The sequence below is a fragment of the Balaenoptera ricei genome, chromosome 10 (genome assembly GCF_028023285.1).
Source record: "Balaenoptera ricei isolate mBalRic1 chromosome 10, mBalRic1.hap2, whole genome shotgun sequence".
NCBI classification, from domain to species: domain Eukaryota; kingdom Metazoa; phylum Chordata; class Mammalia; order Artiodactyla; family Balaenopteridae; genus Balaenoptera; species Balaenoptera ricei.
Genome location: NC_082648.1, coordinates 10,630,263 through 10,650,752, shown reverse-complemented (window position 1 = coordinate 10,650,752; position 20,490 = coordinate 10,630,263). Strand labels below are relative to the sequence as shown.

Genomic DNA, 20,490 nt, shown 5'->3' with positions numbered 1-20,490 from the left:
AAAGACAATAAAAAGGAACAAGATACATTCAGAGCATTAACAGCAAGCTATGTCACTTAGTTGTATGACTTTTGCTTCTCTGAGCCTCGATTTTCTCACCTGTAAGAGGGAGATAATGCCTTTCCCACCTCACTAGAGTGGATGAGGATCTAATGAGGGTAACATAGGTGAAAACATTTTGCAGATTACAAATCCTTCCATCCAGTGCCTGACACAACCTGTACCCTTATTCAATGACAATAATTGGAGGGTACAAAAATGAATTTCTTAAAGGACCTGGATTATTAACCAACAGTCATAAAGTGTGGGTGTGGGTGGGAAAGGGAAGAATTAACCCCCAAAACAAACACCAAAAATCCACAATGGGACTTCACCAAGAACACTGGGCTTGGTTTGAAGTCAGCTTTGTCACTCTGGAGGAACCTGAGCAAGTTCTTCATCTTTCTGAGCCTCAGTTTCTTCACTTCTAAAATGAAGAGAATCAAAGCCATCCCAGAAGGTCGAGAGGAAGATGAAATGACATGACCTACATGGAAACTTTGAACAGTACCTGCCACTAAGGCTCTCAATAATGTCTGTAAACTCTATTGGTGACGATCAAAGGGCATTTGATACAAGAAAGGTAGAAATACCAATTTGAATTTAAGGATGCTGTTAATTACACTAGAAGGAAGGCAGAGTATGTGTTTTCTGATTTGGGATGGAGAGGACTTGAGTGTTTAAGGCCCTCTACCCAAATCAAAGCCTTGCACATCCCTGATCCCGGTCACTCACCTGGATCTCTGCAATCACTCCCTATCTTGTCTCCCCACTAAAAGTGTGTTGTCCTGATTCTTCTCGGCTCTTCTGTGAGTGACTTTCCAGAACCACCATGTCTCTCCTTTACAGAAAGGCATACAATGGCGCCCCATTGCTGTTAGGATACAAACCCACTACTCATGCAGCACACAAGGCCTTTCATGCCTGACCATACCTCGAACCTCAAGCCTCACCTCCCAGCCACATGGTTCTAGCTCACCTCCAAGCCTTCAATGTCCCACCTGGATGAAATACCCTTTCTGTCTGACCTGGTCTTCAAGACTCAACTTGGTCATCAGCTTTCCCAGGAAAACACCCCTTTCCCCAGTGAGGAGTGGGTGCCCCTCATGGGAGCTCCAGGGAGCACACCTATCTTAACACTCATCGCAAGGAAACACAATATCCATTTACTGGTCTGTCTCCTCTTTTCCAAGATCCTGGTTGGCAAGGATGGTCTTTTGTGTTTGAATCCTCACTAATTATCAATCATGCCTAAGTATAGTTGGTGGTCTTTTTTTTTGTCTTTGCATGTTTAAATTGAAGTATGGTTAATTTACAATGTTGTGTTAGTTTCAAGTGTACAGCAAAGTGATTCAGTTATACATATATGGATCTATTCTTTTTCAGATTCTTTTCCATTACAGATTATTACATAATATTGAGTTTAGTTCCCTGTGCTATACAGTAGGGCTTTGTTGTTCACCTATTTTATATACAGTAGTGTGTATATGTTAATCCCAAACTCCAAATTTATCTCTCCCCCCCACCCAGTGCTCTATTATTTTTATTGAACAAAACATATTTAAAAGTGAATGGAAGATTGAAAATGTACCACGAATACGTTAATCTCCCTGCCCTCTCAAAAAAAAAAAAAAATCACTCATCTTCTGTCTCTAGGAACTCACTTTTACAGACATAAAGAAGTCGAAACTTAAGTGATGGTGGATGGTAAGGCTGTATAGCATTGTGTTCAAGCACACAGACGTTGGCGTCTGAGGCTGAGTTTAAAGTTTGGCCCTACTACCTGTCAGGCCTACACATATTGTGTCACCTCTCTAAAGCTCATTTTCCTTCTCTGCAAAACAAATACAATAAGAGTATATGCTTCATAAAGTTTTTATGAGAATAAAACAAGATGGTGCGGCAAAGCACAGTGCCTGGCACACAATAAGTGCCCAACAAATGTTAAAAAGAAATTAAGGGTTAAGCAATCCTAGTAATGGCCTTGTTGATCAATGAATCAGCAAGCAGTTGAATGCCTGTCTGATAGACCTGTTGGAAGCCAAGAGAGGCCTGGGGCACCATGATGATACAGAATCTAGATGGTGCATGGGCGGGACAGCATACAAAGCCGCAGAAATGCCTGTCCCCTATGCTGAAAGGGAGACCGGGGCTCAGTGGTGAGCATGCCCATTGGCAAAGCAGCTCAAACACTCAGGAAGCCCCGTCTGGGAGGTCTTCCTACCACCCAGGGAGGTAGCCTCTACCACACTCCATAGACTTGTCATTCGCTGTGAAACGCTCAGCTCTCTCAGCCCCGAGCTTTATTTACCAAACTTCCCAGGGCCTTCTGCCCTTCTTCATTATTTTTTATTATTTTTTTATTTTTTATTTTTTTGGCCATGCCGCATGGCATGCAGGATCTTAGTTCCCTGACAAGGGATCGAACCCGTGTCCCCTGCAGTGGAAACACCAAGTCTTAACCACTGGACCGCCAGGGAAGTCCCTCTGCCCTTCTTGACTCGCTCTCTATCATTTCTCTCAGGCCTCTTCCAGTCCAGTTTTAAGTACCTGAAACTTTGCAGAGTGTCCTAGTTGGGTTTATCAGGTTTTTATCATATGACTTTTGAATGCTCACATAGGTGAACTGTCAAGATCGGTAAGAGAGAGGAAATAATAGTGCCTGCCAATGCAGGGGGGGACACGGGTTCGAGCCCTGGTCCGGGAAGATCCCACAGGCCGCGGAGCAACTAAGCCCATGCGCCATAACTACTGAGCCTGTGCTGTAGAGCCCACAAGCCACAACTACTGAAGCCCGTGCACCTAGAGCCTGCGCTCCGCAACAAGAGAAGCCACTGCAATGAGAAGCCCACGCACGGCAACGAAGAGTAGCCCCTGCTCGTCGCAACTGGAGAAAGCCCGCGTGCAGCAATGAAGACCCAATGCAGCCAAAAAGAAATAATAAATAAATAAATAAATTTAGTTTAAAAAAAAAAAAAAAAAAGTGCCTGGCGAGGCCGGAAGTGCCAAGGCCAGCTCTCACCAGGTCTCATCCTGAGGGACCCTCCCGGGGAAGAACTGACAGGCAGTCAGCATCTGCGATGCTGGTGAACCAGCACCTGCTGGTGGGAAGGCTTCCAGGAGCTCAAGCCCTTTGGCTGATGCCCCATCTACCTTCTCCCTGCCTTTTCTTGACTCCCCTTTCCCAGCAGCTGCGTCAAGGCCCTCCAAGTGCTCTCTGCCCTGAGGGCCCAGGTCAGAGTGTTCAATCTGATCCAACCACACCCTCTGCGTCTAGTGACGACTGTGCATCACTTAACCTCTCTTTGTCCCCCACTTAGTCACTCGCCCCATGCTGACAGCCCGGCAGTGAAATATGCCTCTGACTGCTGTTGGCATCCGTCAGACTTGGGACAAGATTCCACAACAACCATAGGGAGCCCATTGCTTTATTTCACATAGTTCAGCGATTCCATGATAATGATAATAACAGGTATGCCTTCTCGTGTGCTTTATATGTATCTATTATAACAGCCCTGGTTTTTTTTGGAAAAATAGTTAGTATTCCCAATGTAGAGATGAGGAAACAGGCTCAGAGAAGGAAGTATTGTGTCTGGAATAGGAAGTTGCCAAGCAAGACTTGAACCCATGTCCCTCTGGTTGAGGACAAAGCCGGTGCCCTTCTGCCCATGCCACCTCCCCAGCGAGGACCTGCTAGAGCAAGGGACACCCCTCACCTGCAATGCTTCCCAGTCCTGCCATGATGGGCACCCCCCCAGGCATCCCTGATAAATTTCTAGATCCTGAAGTAGCTACCCAAAGGGTATAATTAGGCAATAGAATCGTTTTTCTTTAAAGTATGTAACATTCGAGACACAGATAAGAGAAATCATTTATTGCAGTGCACGGAATTTCAGGATAATGATATCAATTTTGTCCTCTCATTCCTCCTTCTGACTAGATAAAGCTTGTTTGACTTTCAAAGGTTTAGATTGAGGCTCACCCCCTGCATGAATTTCCTCTGACTACTCACTGATCTGCCCTTCTACTAAAGTACTTAACCTGCCAGGAAGATGCGATTTCAGTACTTACATCTTTGATGTTTTTACTCAAATGTCACCTTCTCAGTAAGAAATTTTCTGGTCACTATTCTAAAATTTCAATTTCTCTTCAGCACTTCCTATCTTTCGTCACTGCTTTATTTTTCTCCTAAGCACTTACACTATCCAGCATGCTATATATCCTTACTTATTTCTCTTAGTTATTTCCTGCCTCCTTATTAGAGCATAAGCCTCCTGAGGGCAGGCACTTAATTATGATTTGTGAATGCTTGACATGTTTGGTTTCCAGTTGACTTCAACTGAGTTAGTTCTTTCTTTTCTTTTCTTTTCGTTTTTAGATTTTTTCGATGTGGACGATTTTTAAACTCTTTATTGAATTTGTTACAATATTGCTTCTGTTTTATGTTTTGGCTTTTTAGCCGGAGGCATGTGGGATCTCAGCTCCCCGACCAGGGATTGAACCCTCACCCCCTGCATTGGAAGGCAAAGTCTTAACCACTGGACCGCCAGGGAAGTTCCAGTTCTTTCTCTTTAAATAACTATAAAGTCCCCAAAGAGAGCAAATAGGTCTTATAAATCTTCTAAATGCCCACAACACTGTGGGAGATGCTGGGCACACAGAAGTTATTTTAAAACCCACTTGCCTGATAATTGAGTAGCAAATTAAGTAAAAGGGAGGGGGAGGCCATAAGACGAGGATCTTTTCATCATTGTGAATTTACCTCTGTTGGGAAGATTTTAATCCCCACGGCAGTGGGTAGAGGTGGGGTGTTTTATGGTAAAAAATGATTTCTCCTTTATTCCCCAAGATTAACTGCTAACAACCCTTTGTTCCTTCTCAAACTAGTTTTCTCTCCTCCCATCCTTGGAAGACCATTGGGTCCCTTCTGTACCTGTCACTCTGACAGCTCCCTAATGTCAAGAGTAGAATTCAGCAAATTGTACAAATTCTTGTACCTGGCAGGTCCGGGTAGGGTGCATTTTCCCCAGATAATAGCAGGAGGGACTGGCTCAGAGGGCAGAGAGGTTTTGCCCCAGCCTTGCCTTCACAAGCCAGGAGGTCTGCATGTGCACAGGCTGTGCCAGGGAGGGTGGTGGATGTCCATGGCCATCTTGCCCCCTATGTGTCTGTGTGCGCACATGGGTGGCAAGCCAGCTCTGCCTGATTCACTGCCCTCTTGAGATAGGCTGGCCCCTGGGAGAGCACCAGGGTGTTGAAATCCTCTGGGAGGGACCAGCCTTGACCCTACGAGAATTCCCAAGGTGCCGAGTCAGAAGACTAGCTCCATCTGCCACCACCCAAATCAGGTCACCAGTGGCAGTGTGCAGACAATGAAATCATCTCTTCTTCTGGTTTTGGTAGTTACTATTTTAAGCATGTTGAATGGCCAGGAAGAACCTGAGGGGAAGGTAGCTGCAAAAACCAAGCCCAGGCATAAGTTTCCTGTTTGCCAGAGGAGAGGTATGTTTGGGTTTGTAGGGAGGGCTGTTATTCCCTCACAGTTTTAAAGTGTTGCAATGCTTTAAAGGAAGAGAAAGAAGAAATCTTCAGCTCCGTCCAGGCTCAGCCCTCATAGCAATTATTTCTTCTGTTGCCGGCGGTAGGGAGGTTGATGAGCAAGAGGGAGAAAAAGAAGGAGGGAGAGCAGAATGGGAAAAAAGTAAGCTTTAGTGGAACAGGATGTACTTAAAATTCTCCCTGTCTGTTATCCGTCCAAAAACTGGCCTCTCCATGGGTGTGGGAGGCCCCTGCGACTTCATACATAATTATAGTATTTGGCAGATTTGTGGAACACCAGTCTAACAATGTATTTTAAATGAAGCTAGATGAAATGAATTCCTAGTCCATGAGAAAGATCTTAATTTTTTTTTTTTTGATATAATATGGTGTGGAGAGATGATGCTGGCTTAAGTGTCACAGAGAATCACAGGGCGTGAAGCTGATGTCAGCCTGAAGAGGAACCGGGTCACCCCCACCAGAGTGGGGCTTCCTGGAAAAGATCCAGTCACTCACTCTAGCCTGACATTCCTCAGATCTTGGAGCCCCCAGGAGCAGGGTGTGGCTCCAGGATCCTCCCCTGCCCCCCGCCCGGTCCTCTGCCTACTACATTTCCCAATGTCTTTGTGATGACCTGCATCTCTCCATCCAGATTAGCCCAGTACAAAGTATCTGTCCGTCCACCAAAGGTTTCCAAGGGTCAGAGCTTTCTAGAATCAGAATGCAGAAGTCATGAGTCCAAACCTAGTATTCTGTTTCCTCTGATCTCCCAATCATTTTGAAGAAGTTTCTGTGTCTGAACCTTAAAATTATTTGTTATTTTCTAAATAAAATAAGGGCCTAGTTGAACTTCACTGGCCCACTTGAATTCTGTAGGTACAACTTCTTTACAGACCTGACTGGGCTTTGGTTTCCTCATTTGTAAAATAAGAATATTGAACTAAGGGTGTTCTTCCAACTCAAAAATTCAAAAAATTCAAAAAAAGGTTCCACCAAAACACACTCAATATCTTTCCTTCAATCCTATAGCCTTTTTTTTTTTCTTTTTTTTTTTTTCTGAGCCCTGCTAACTGTCTGTTCCTCTGTCTTACTTCTTGTTTTGAGATCTTTTTCTCCATTCCAAAGGTATCAACACTGGTTCATCTTTTAAGCTTCTCATTGCTAGACTATTAGAGTTGTCTTCTTAGGGATTTCCTTGGTTTCGATTTTTTTTATGTTAAGTGATACCACATGTTGCTGGTGAGAATAACTAGCTTCAAAAACCATTTCATACCTGACTCGGGACCTGTGTATGGTTCCTTACTCTTCCAGGCCCACCCCCTCCTTCAACCCCATCATCACTTGTTTCAGCACAACATGGCCCTATAGGTCCAGTCTGCTTCTTTCTTATCCAGCCCTTCATCCACCTCGGAGATTCCCACCCCTTTGCCTTAACGATAACATTCCCATATGGCTTCCACTTCTCTCAGAACCATCCTTTGTCCATCCTTCCTCCAAACCTTGGCCTGGATACACCACCAGGAGACCAACACCCATTCGTTCCCTTTAGTGCTCCTTTCATACCCTTTTCTTTGCCATTTTGATAACATATTCCGTGTCATTCTTTAGCGGCTTCATGTTTATCTACTGACCTTCTCTCTAAAGAAAAGTACAAGACCATGCCTGCCATTTCTTCTGTACGAGTTAAATGTTGAAATGTCACAGACCCTACTTCCTCTCTGGTGTCCAATGCAGTATGTGGCATATAGCTGCTCGATATTGTTGTTGGATGATTGTTAATAATGAAAGAACCTAGCTGATCTTGAACTTGCAACTAATTCAACAGCGATCGGACTCGCTCCATCCCGCTAACCACACGTGCCCTGTTGCAGTGACGGTGCTTATCCAGGGTTAGGAGTGCGGACGAGGCTCGTGTGCAGAGCCCAGGGCTTGGCTACAAAGGCCAGGATGAAGAAGGCTGAGCTCTCAGCACGTTCTGCCGATGGCTTTTTCTTCAACTGTGACCTCTCTTGGTTTTTCTTCTTATCTCTGCAAATTAGGGTAAGATGACGAGGCCAAGAAATCCTATGATGAAAGACTCTCCACAGAGGTATCATTTTGTTTTTAAGTATGATACTCTCTGTAGAGTCAACCAGTAAAGCAGTTTATATGTGATGATAAGGATTCCAAGATGTTTGCTCCTGTTTCCTGAGCAAACTTCACTTATAAACTGAAGAACAAGAGACTTCGGTCTCTCTCTCCTAATACCACCCCCACTACTGGCAAAAATGCCCGAAATGGGGATCCTGGAAGCTTATGGCCTTCTCTCCTTTATTTGCAGTTAATAAAGGATGGAAAGGCACTTGCCTAAAAGCTGGTTTTGAAGGCTGAGAAATTCAACCCTTTCCTCTGCAGTCTTTTTGGATTCAACAGTCTCCTTGATGCCATAAGAAAAGCTTCCTGGTCATCCTCCAGAAATACCATTTTTCGCAATAAGACTGCAGAGTTAGACTGTGACTTTCAGCTTTGGGGCTTCCATCGGAGGACTGTGTGACCCCCTCAGGACTATCTGCAGAGCTCCAGGAGCAAGCAAAGCTGTCAACTGTCACCACTGGAAAAAATGGCACTGTCAGGTCACGGTATTGTTTGCACTGCCTCAAGTGCTCTGTGAAAGCAGGCAGAATAAGGGTGTAAATCTACACTCGACCCTGCTTCTCTAGACTTACACAGGCTTGTCCTCCGAGGCCGAGAGAGGTCGTTGTCAAAGGTGCCAGTGGGTATGCACAAGAAAATAACCTTGAGGGGAAGCGGTTTGTATTTTCTTGTAATAGAAAGCACCATCTTGCTACAAGTTCTAAGAAGACTATCTGCACTTTTGATTGTTTGACAAAATGAACTTCCAGCCCTGGATCCTGGGCGTCTCACTTTGAAACCTCCAGCTCTTTTTTCCATCACTTAGGGCCTGCCAGCTCAAGATTCTGCACCCCCAAGAGCAGGGTCATGAACCTGGAAGGAATCTCCTCCATCAGGTTCAGCTACAGACTTAAATCCATCCACCAAATGAAAGGGCAGTGGTGGGTTCACACACTTACAGCCAAACTCATTCTGCTGGAACATCTCATTTGTAATCTGAAGTCTTTTTTCCAGTGTAGAGGAGGCAAAATTTCCAACTTTTCAGGCTATAACACTCTTCTCCTTCCTTTCACTTTATTGCTATGAGACCTATAGGCATTATTATTTTTATTAATAAAACGAATTTGAGAATTTCTTGAAATCACAGAAGGCCTCATGGGGTAACCTGAACCAGAACTTCTAGAGGTTCTGGAGTCAGATGGACCAGGTTTTATCTGATTTCCAGCTGCAGGGTCTTGGGCAAGGCATTCAGCCTCTCTGAGCCTCAGTTTCCTCATGTGTAAAATGGGGATAACACCACCTAGCTGGTTGGGTTGTTAGTAACAATAAATGTGATAAATAGAAGTCAATTGCTTGGCACATAGGCATATAATAAATGGTAGATTTAATCCAATGTAATAGGGAAGAACAAATCTGACTCCAAATTGGATCTGTTTCTTTTACTTTAACCTTTTTATTCCATGGCTTTTGCTTAGAGTTAAGAATGTTGTCTTAGCCTGAAATGTACAGGATAGCCCATTCTCAAGGCTCTGACCTTTAAGGGGATAACACTTTTCCATAGAGATTCAAAGTTGCAGAACAGAGAATAACATTTGTTTTGTTGGAGGTTTACAGGAACATCATGACCTGACCTACATGGACAGATGTAAGGACAAAGGATTCTGACACCAAGAAGTTTGTAACAACCAACCATGCCCCTCCCTCACCTGGCCTTTAATAATGCTTTGCTGAAACCCTGCAGGGAGTTCAGGGTTTTGGGGGTCATGAGCCACTGGTCTTCTTGCATGGTCCTGCAGTAAACCTTTCTCTGCTCCAAACTCCGACGTTTCAGTTTGTTAGGCCTCACTGTGCATCAGGCACATGAACTTGCGTTCGGTAACACCAGTGCATTAATATTAGAGGAATAGATGCCATAACATGGGAGGGAGAAAACTCTTAGATGGAGAACTGTTTATTCCTGAGGCATTTTCTCTAGCTTAGGTCACCAAAGGATTAGAATTAACACGTGCATGAGGGTAGAATTAAGCATAACAGACAGATGAAAAGAAAGGCGGAGATCAAGTCAACAGAAAGGTACATTCCAAATGAAATTACACAGGTGGAATCCAAGGACAAGGGTTGGGCTTTTGAGCCTTAGTCACTGCTGAGGAGTCCTAGGCTGGGATCCTCTCTCCAGCAGGGACGGGAGTTCTGATAGAAGAAAGACCATTTCCCTTCTTTCTGGACAGAGCTGCTCAAACCAGAAAAGCGAGTGAACCAAAATGCCATCGCTCCTGAGCAGATGTATGACTCTGGGAAAAGCCTAGAAATAGAAGGTGGAGAATCTTTGTAATCCAGAAGCTTGTGCAGAATGCATAAAGACCTAGCATTTGGGGACAAGGTAGGCTACTTGTAACACCAGGCTCTCTGGAATCTTTTAAAAATAACAGTGAATACAACCAATTACAAGAACAAAATAACCTTTGCCACCAAAAATGCCAAATAAAAATCTATCCAATTCAGAAGCATGAAATACACCAAGTTTGTAGCTAAAAGCCAGAATGAAGCATAGACATTTTCTGAACCACATACTGAACTTAGACTAACGTACTTATTTTCCTAAGCCTGAAGCCAATTCTAAGTGGGTTTAAGTACAAAAATTTAAAGATCTACATTCCAGTGAGCCAGGACAGAGTCAATTTTATAAAACTGAATCAGATACTAATTGGAATATCAAAATATGCTTAGACTCAAACGTAAAACAAACAATAGCTTGAGAATTCAACTCCAATTAGATTAAAACAAAGGAAATAAAGAATTCACAATTAGCCAGTAGTGATGATGATGGTGATCATGATAATGATATTGTTACCGAACCAAACTTGGGTCCACCTGCACACACACAGTAAAGCCAATCTACTGACCCTGGGTTGTGGTGAAGGAAAGTGTAGCGTTTATTGCAGGCACCAAGCAAGGAGTCCAGGCGGCTAGTGCTTAAAAGAACCAAACTCCCCAAGGCTCTCAGAGAAAGGTTTATAAAGGCAGGGTGAGGGAGGGGGTTTGTGGGGTGTGTGATCAGTTTGTGGACATTCTTCTGATTGGTTGGTGGTGGCGTAAGTGGGGCTCGGCATCATCAGTCTTCTGGTTCCAACCTGTCTGGGGTCTACATGCAGCATACAGTTAACTTCTTCCACCTGGTGGGGGGTTTCAGTATCAACAAAACAGCTCAAAGGACATGGCTCAGAATATTATCTATAGTCCTTGAGGAAGAACTAAACGTTCTTTGATGTTGTTTAATGGCTAAACTATTATTATTTTGTCTTGCTTGACTGTTTTCCTTTCTTTCTGCATTTTCTCACTCCTCTGATTAAATTTATTCTTCGACTAAAGTTTTTCTACAGACAAAAGGCAGGCAGACGGCGGTCATTGGTGGGAGCCTATCCTCGGTTATAGTACTATACTTCCTGGTACTTGATTCCCAGAGTAATGACATATCTCTGTACCCAGGGTGCACTGATCCTGACTTCACCCTTCAATGATCTCAGTACCTTCTAATTGGACAATCTACCCTCTGACTGGTGTGGGCTTTGAAAAATGTGTTAGGCTGCAGATCACAGGGGAAAGTTAGGTCCCTCATGGGGAAATAGAAGATGGCTAATTAACTTTTTCTTTTTTCTTTTTACCTCTTTGAATATTTTATTTTATTACTTTTTTAACATAATTTTTATCTTATATTGGAGTATGGTTGATTTACAATGTTGTGTTAGTTTCAGGTGTACAGCAAAGTGATTCAGTTATACATATACATGTATCCATTCTTCTTCAGATTCTTTTCCCATATAGGTTATTATAGTAATATTGAGTAGAGTTCCCTGTGCTATACAGTAGGTCCTTGTTGATTATCTAAATATTTTACATATAGTAGTGTGTATATGTTAATTAACTTTTTCAACTGAGTATTGTGTTATTAGCATATTGGCCAGAGACTGTGCTTCTGTGTGTGTGTGTGATCAGTATGTAGGCATTGTTACATGTGCACATGGTTTTTTTTGTTTGTTTGTTTTGTTTTGTTTTTTAACATCTTTATTAGAGTATAACTGCTTTACAATGGTGTGTTAGTTTCTGCTTTATAACAAAGTGAATCAGTTATACATATACATATGTTCCCATATCTCTTCCCTCTTGCGATACATGTTTTAATAATATAAATTAACAGGGAATTCTCTGGTGGTGCAGGGGTTAGGACTCAGCGCTTTCACTGTGAAGGGCCCAGGTTCGATCCCTGGTCAGGGAACTAAGATCCTGCAAGCTACACAGAGCGGCCAAATAATAATAATAATAAACAACTTAAATGTACTCATTTTGTTGGAATGTGTCCTTCAGATTCTGTGAACCCTTAGAGGAAAATAAAAATGTGGACTTCACCAGTGGGGCCAGAGCACAGTGAGTTATTTGTGTTGCTAAAAAATACTGAAAAGGTAAAAGGGAATGCAAATCACATGTCCAGAGTGACATAGACACAGGGGCTCAGGGATGGTCTTTACGTGGAAGGAAAGGAAGACTTGGGAAAGTGGGGAAGTGGAGAGACACGTACATCAGGAGCAGTGATTTGGCAGGTCTTCCCGGAGACAGGGGAGATGTTGGCTGAGGGAAACAAAGGGTTTTTATTCCCTGCAGCCAGGAGTTGGACAACAGCTCTGACTTTCAGAGATGTGACGAACCACGACGAACCACGATGACTTGGCCACAAGGCCTCCGTCTTCCGTGCAGATTTACTCACCTGAGAAACAGGGGACTTCCCAGCCCTGGTGAAAGAACAAACCAGGTGAGGCCCGAGAGAATGAGCTGCTGATTCAGAAGCTGAAGGAAGGAAGGACTGGGCAGTTTCTGGCTCCTTCTTCCGCATTCTGGCCTCGGTTCCCTGCTGCCCTGAGTAAGACTCCAGACGCCCGAGCTGCCCTGTAGCCGCGCCTGGAAAACTCCTGGATGGGGCTGGATCAGATCTGTTCAGAGACCTGCAGGCACAACCCCTTCTCAGTTTTCTCTTCAGCAGCACAGTCTGAGGTGTGGCTTCTCTGTGGACCACAGATTTTAAATGTCAGCCCGCCTGGGAATGAGCGCTTCGAGTTCGTCTGGCCCCCGCACTGAAGAGTTGAACTTGGGTTCTGTTCCTCCCGTCTCATTCCTCTTCCCCTTGTCCTCCTTCCCCCCCGTGTCTGCGAGCGGTTTTTCCATTTCATCTCGCAGACATGTGAGGCCGCTCACTCCCCAGCCCCACTCTCCCACACATCTGGAAGAGCCATGTTCACATCTGGAGGCCATCCTCATCTGGGAGATTTCTTTCGACATTCTTTTCTTTGAAACTCAATCCATGTAACCTCTTGTTCAAAGGGCCTCTGAACTACTGGAATGATTTGCAGAGTCTCAGGAAGAAGTCTTTAGGTTCAGCCCTACGTGGTGGAATTTATGAGTCAAACCAAACCCAACATGATGCTTCTGACTGCTTTTTTTCCTCCATAATTACTTTTCTGAGCTTTGTGTTGAAAAGGGCTGGAAATCTAGTCTAGGTCGCATACAAAAGGAAGGTGGGAATCACAAGGGTAAGTCCAGTTCGTAGCTCTGTGGCCTTGAACGAGATAGTCATTTCCTCATAGATAAAATTGGGGGGGTCCTTGTTTCACATGGGATTAATAACCCCGCTTTGTTAACTCCCAGGGTTCTGTGAGGACGAGTTGGGACCATGAATCTGAGAGTGCATGGCCATGCGAACCTGGGTAAGATCACGGTGGATGGAGAAAGGGGAGGGCTCCCATCAGGAGAGACGGTCTGTGCGTTTGCACACCCCCTTCTCCACAAATCCATGGAATACCCCAAGGCTATGGCTCTGTGACGCTCTGCTGAGCAGGGAAAGGCAGAATTCTCCGGAACTCGAGTCCCACTGTGAGCCATGTACCCTCATTCTAACCAAGTTGACAGTAGAGTATCTGATCAGAGTCTCAAACTTAATGTGTATTCAAATGACCCAGCCATTCGGACAAAATGCGGATTCTGGTTCACAGGTCTGGGGTTCAGCTGAGGTTTGCGTTCCTAACACGCTCCCAGGTGATGTCTATGCTGCCAGCCCCCAGACCGTATTTTGAGTGACGTGGTACTACGGAGGTGGATCCCTAACCCTCACATTCAGCCTCTGCTCACAAATGAGTTTGTCACTTTTGCAGTGTCAGGCAGAGTCAGTGGCAGGAGAGGCCTGAAGGGAAATGAACTCCACATTCCTGAAATGCACAAAGACCTGTTCAGCTTGACTTTGATCCGCTCCGGCCACGGAAGGGAGGAGCCATGTGGCCTCTTGGATGTGAAGGGAAAACCAACTACTTTACCCCACTCCCTGCCTTCGAATATTTCCCCTCCTGAGTCACGTTCACGTCTAGTGGAGAGAATGCCACAGCTATGGATGGCTGCCTTTGACCTTCAGCAAGTTGCCCAACTCCCAGCCAGGCTGCCACAAGGAGAAACACCAGAGCTCCTTCAGCTGGGCACTTCCAGCCAGACTCTATTGCCCCTGAGCTATGTTGCCTGGCAACCAGAGGGCAGGAGGAAAGCAGGGATGTAGGTTGATAAGAGGGCAGGGAGGGAATCACGGTACCTGGAGAGACAGGGCTGAAGCCATCTGAGGGCTTCTAGTCACACAGACACCCACACCCAGCACGTGGAATGTTAATTAGCCTCAGAGGGAGGGCACCCTGGGTGTGGACCTAGAAAGCAGGAGACCAGAAGTTTACAAACACTCATTCTTTCCATTTTATTATTTTAAAGATATTAATAATAAAAGAAAAAGGGGAAAAAATCCTACTTCTTAGATGAGTTAGCAAGGCAGGAGGAAAAAACTGAAAAACTGCTTATAAAAACCAAGGGAACCATTAAAAGGTATGGGGGTTGTGGGGAGAAGTTGGTAGAAGTCCCATCCTAAAAACTAAACCATGGCTTAAAAAGGGGCCAAAAAATAGTTTATAGGAACGTCTAAAAAGCTGCACTGAGACGCCGCCCAGGCATGGGCTGCTAGCAGCTCCCAAGCGAGGAGGGGCTGCAATTCCATGAGGCCCCCCCCACTGCCCCCCAACACGCCACCCATCAGTGCATCGCTGGGCAGGGGCCACCCAGCCAGAGGGAGGGTGCTGGACGGCAGACTGCAGGCCAGGGCGACAGTTAGAGTGGCAGGAGGATTTTTGATTCCAGCCACAGGTATGGAGCTCCAGTTTCCTCCCAGGTTGAAAGCCTTAGCTCAGAGCCGTAAGTCGTGGATGGTTATAACCATCCCTGCTCTGGTCCTCCGGCTTCCTGCCTTCCCACACTCAGAGCCCGCTTCACATTGCAATAAGGATGAGCCCCTAGAACACAGATGGAATCATGCTGCTTAAAACTTTTCAACATTCCGTTGCCAACAAAGGAAATTCCAATCTACTTAGCGTGGGCATTCGATGCTTTCCACTGCCTTACCCCGGTCTACTTTTCCAGAGTCATCTCTGTCTTCTCCTACCAGCCCCCAATGACCCTTCAGTCCAGTCACTTAAACCATACCATTCTCCCCAAAGCCATGAACGTTTTGCTCTTCCATGCCTTTGCATGTTGCCGTAATTCCTCATTTGGCTTATCGTCCAAAGAAGCCCTACTTACCCTTTTTAAAATACACAGAAATAAAATTTTAAATTTGCAAAGGAATACGGGCACACAATTTAATTTCTTCAGGTGCAGAAGACTTAAAATGTAAAGAAAAATCTCTTGCCCTCCTCTTCCCCCTGCCCATGACTTCTCCCTCAATTAAACCACCTTTCACTCTTTTTAAAATTGTATCTCCTCATGGTTACATTCATTTCTCTAGGAACTCTTTCTGGATTTCTAGAAAGTTATTTCTTAATTTAGCAATTTTGCATAGCTTTTTTTTTTTTTTTGCATTCTGACTCTAATAAATGCATGTTTAGCACACATGGAACATACTAAAATTTTTATTTTCCTGGTGGAAACCATAAGTCACTTTAAGTTACAAGAAGAAACAATGTAAGATAAAAATTAAGAGTTCAGGCTCTGAAGTTACTCTAACTGGGTCCAGATCACTAACTTCAACTGACTTAACTTTCTGTGCTTATGATGTCTTTATAAATGGCAGAAGATACACATTCGTGTTTCCTTCAGCTATAAAATCTGTACTGATCTCTCCTTAGACCTGCAGCAAAACTGTCATATGCATTTCTCATCACTCCTGCCCAGGGTTGCACGTACTGCTTCCAGAATCCTATGTCTCCTCCTGGCTTGCTTTAGTCCCTCATTTTTTTGTGGGAGTGTGTCCTCAAATGACTTCCTTCAAAAGATGTGTGGAATTAAGCTTTTTCAACACTTCACTGTCTGAAAATGTCTCTTCTTCTGCCTTCAAAATTCACAATTTTTTGCTGGACATAGAAGTCTAGTGAAAAGTAGTTTTCCTTCATAATTTGAAGTATTTCATTACAGTCTATCATCTAGAGTTGCTTTTTCAAGCCTTTGGTGCCCATTTATTTGTGGGTTATCATTATTTTTTCTTCATTCCTCTCTCTCTCTCTCTGGAAAGAGTTAAGATCTCTCTTTTAATATTAGCGTTCTGAATTTTTAAATGTTGCATTTGCTGTCTTTTATTCATTATGATGGAGAGCAGGTGAACACTTCTTTCTTAACTTTTGTATCCTTACACTCTGGGAAATTCTCTTGTAATATTTTTTCGTTAATTCCTTCTCACTTTTTTTTTTTTTTTAAATCTCCTATCAGCTGGATGTTGAGCCCCTGGGTTATTCTAAATGTTTTTATTGTTGTTGTTGATCATTTTATACTCTTTGTCTTTTAATTTTCTCTATTTTATCTTCCAGCTTTTTAATTAGCATTTTCATAGCCTCTTCTTCTTGTTTAATTGATATGGTGTCTTCATAAATGTCTCTGGGGATACAAATTAGTTTCTCTCAAGCTCCTTATTTACCCTGAATTATCTCTTGTATTTCTATGAGATTATTTCTCTATTCCATGACATTTCTTTTTCATGTATCACAATTCCCTCAAGTACGTAGTCACTGGTGGGATTATTAAGGCTGACTGTGAACTCGGTGTGCCACTGTTGACTATTGGGCTCCGTTTCAGGGTGAATAGAAATGGATCCCAGATGTGGCATTATTGCCCACACTAAAAACAGGTTGTTTGATTTCTTTAGACAGGAACGAAACTGTGTTGAACCCAAGTTCATGTGCCCTACTCACAGTAAGGCCAAACAAATAGAAACATCGAAGTTTGGAGCAGAGAAAGGTTTATTCCAAAGGCCAAGCAGGGAGAACAGGCAGGTCATGCTCAAAAGACCCAAACTCCCTGTTGGTTTTCAGAGGAGAGTTTTTAAAAGCAAAATTTGGGGTGAGCGCTGTGCGGTGCATGACTTTCTTCTGATTGGTTAGTGGTGAGGTAACAGGGCAGTGCTCCAGGAATCTTGTGCTCAGCCTGAAGTTACCTGGGTGAGGACCTTAGTTCCTATAGAAGAACTCAAAGATTTGTATCAGATTGTTATGTATCAATATATCCCTTGAGGAGGAGCTATCTCCTTGCTTGGTGCCCTGTAATAAACACTCCACTTTCCTTTGCCATAGCCCTGAGTCAGCGGATTGGCTTTGCTGGACATCGGATGAGTGGACCCAAGTTCCATTTGGTGACTGTCCTACTTCTTATAATCCACACATCACTTAATTGCCTATCTTCTGAAGACTCTCTCCATGTTCTCTACATTATTGGAAGTTTATACCAGTTTTTACTCCTTTGCTGTCATGTCATGGGGCTCAGAAGGTAAAGAAAATAAATATGTTCCAGGAAACCAAAAACAAAAATGACAAATCTAAAGGTTTCCAGAGAGAAGGTATAGATCCCCTGAAAAGAAATGGGAATTCTTAATATCTATAATAAATGCTGGCCAAGAAAATAACTTTTTCAGCATTGAAAGACAAGAACCTTCAACCTAGAATTTTAACACCAATTAAATTGTTTAAAATTTGGGACAAAATTAATGATATATCAAGCATACATAAAACTTCTTTTAATATTCTCTTGGAAGAAGTACTCCACTAAGAAGAGAATTAATACAAGAGGACACTATGAGACTTATGTTAATTAAGAATAAACAAATAAACACCATATAAATTTTTATTTTTTTCTAAAAAAAAGAAGCAAAAAAATGAAAGTTAAGATACAGAGCAGAGAAATAGAATTGAAAAAAACTTACTGAGTGTTATAAAACATAGATAAGCAGGGGGATCCATACCTAGATACATTATAGTGAATTTATAAAGTGCTAAATTGTATGTGGAATCTAAAAAAAATTAAAAATGATACAAATGAGCTTATTTACAAAACAGAAAGGGACTCACAGACATAGAAAACAAACTTATGGTTACCAAAGGGGAAAAGGGGGGGAGGGATAAATTAGGAGTTTGGGATTAAAATAGACTCTCTATTATATATAAAATAGATAAACAACAAGGACCTACTGTATACCATAGGGAACTATATTCAGTGTCTTGTAATAACCTATAATTTAAAAGAATCTAAAAAAGAATAGATATACATGTATATGTATAACTGAATCACGTTGTTATATACCTGAAACTAGCACAACATTGTAAGTCAACTATATTTCAATAAAAAAATTTTTTAAAAAGAAGAATGTGAAAAAATACAATTTAATACAATGGCATTTTACATGATTTAACTAAAAAATAATTAAAAATTTAAAAATAAACAAATAGCCATTAAAATATAAAATAAAGAGGCAAGTTGGCAAAGAATAAATTTAAAACTTGCATAGATAAATAACCGTTATAGAAGTTAAAACGTCAATCACTTTATGAGGTTAATAATATACATAACCTTGATTCCAAAACTGGATAAGAACAGCACAAATTATAGTATCTACATACGTAGATAATTATATATCTAACACATACAAGAAACTCTTGCAAATCAACATGAAAAAGATAAGAAACCCAAAAGAAAAATGAGCAAAACTTGCAATACACAATTTAGAGAATGGATACCAAGGATGAGATGAGATATGCATTTCTAGGAAGGCCTAGAAATCAGCAAAATGCAAACTTTTAAACTGCAATATACTACTTGATACACATACACGATATACAAAGATTAGAAAGCTGGGTAAATACCAAGTGATGGAGAAGACTCGGGGAAATAGACTTTTTTGTGCATTTCTGGAGCAGCATTAAACAGGCATAACCATTCTGGAAAGCAACCAAGTATTATTTAGTGAAAATGAAGTATTCATATACCTTATGCCCAGCAATCCCCCATGCTGGGTATGTGCCCAGGAGGCTCTTGCAGAAGTTGTAGGAACACAGGTCCAAGGGTACTTGTCCTATCATTAGAGACTGTCCTATGTGAGTCCGTGATTGGCACTTGGGGGGAGTGGGAAATGAGGGAGGGGGCAGAAGAGAAATAGAAATGATAATCAGGGATAAAAGGGAAAAGCAACCAAGGTAAAACCAGACTGTGACCTTGCACAGCCTGTTAAGGAACTGAGGGACATGTTCAACTCTGCATCTGAGGATCCTATCATGGGTCAAGGCACTTGTGGTAGAAAAATACATGAGTAGCTGCCACCTGACTTCTTCATTTGCTTTGACCAAATAGGTGAGCTGGGCAATGGACGTGACCTACCCTTTCCTTGACCTTCCAACAGTCTCCCTCCCCTCCCCCATCCATTCAGCTGGCCTCACCTTCTAGAAACAAACCCCTCCCCAGGCCTCAGTAATCTCCAGGCTTAGGGTTTCCCACCCAAATCTCATTTCCTTCCGTAGAACATTTGTGGAATGGGTTGCTCAACCCCTGAGTAACCCTGCCCACTTCACCTGGAGTCACATCAGAGCAGTGTCCACATTTGTCCCCTGCACTCACCAGAGCCTCGCTGCAGCCGTATCATGGGGTCTCGGACCCTCGTGCAGAAGAAGCCCTAAGGAACTAGATGGAGGCCAGATCCTGTGTTTTCTGGGGAAAGTAAGTTATTTTCACAGCAATTACTTCTGCAACTTCCTAGGCAATCAAACTGAGCACCTGGATACAGAAGCCCCACCTCTCACAGATAAGGATCAAAATGGACTTGTTGAAGTGACGCAGTAATACAGAAAGGCAGCACAAAGGTGAACTCTAAGAGCTGGAGAAGTTACAAGAGACAGAGTTTTTTATGGGACCATTACTTGCCCATATGCCTGCATCAGACTTCTCTTTCAGAGCAAATCCTCAGTTATGTTTCCCCTAGATTCCTATTCTATGGATCTTGCCTCACCTGGTTTCCCGGCAGACATACACTGCCCCATCGTTCCATCTCCTGCAAGCCACCTGGTGTGGGCACCCTCAATCTGGGACTTCACCAGACTTCAGAGCACAAAATGACCCTAAATCCTTTTCTGATTGTGTGTCCTCAGCTACCAAATAAGCTGGCCAGCCAGCAGTCCTCATGAAGCTTCTCCAGTGGGCAAAGCAGCATCCTGAGCCCTTAACAAGGAAAACTATAGAAATAGAAGTTATAGGCGCTGCCCTTAAAAAATGTGAATTAGTGCCTGCGGGTCACCCACTTAATGGGAGCCATTATCCTCAGCACTTGCATACATTTTCCTTGATTTATCTTCACAATGACCCCAGCAGTTGAAGCCCCATTTTCTCTGTTTTCCAGATGAGTAAACGGAACCTGTCTGAGGCTGAGGAACGTGTCTCAAATAACAGCTGGTGAGTGACAAGTCCAGGACTTCTGACTCCAAG

The 20,490-nt window shown here is 43.2% G+C and overlaps 1 protein-coding gene across 1 annotated transcript in view; it reads right to left on the bottom strand.

Moving 5' to 3' along the window:
* The window catches only part of EMP1 (epithelial membrane protein 1), a 50,481-nt gene extending 30,746 nt beyond the window's left edge, over positions 1-19,735 (bottom strand). Inside the window, exons 1-2 of the mRNA XM_059935346.1 lie at positions 19,630-19,735; positions 19,005-19,130 (exon numbers count right to left, since the gene is read on the bottom strand). The gene's annotated coding sequence lies outside the window, so the exon portion shown is untranslated. The remainder of the gene's footprint in view (positions 1-19,004; positions 19,131-19,629) is intronic.
* Positions 19,736-20,490: the final 755 nt, after the last annotated feature.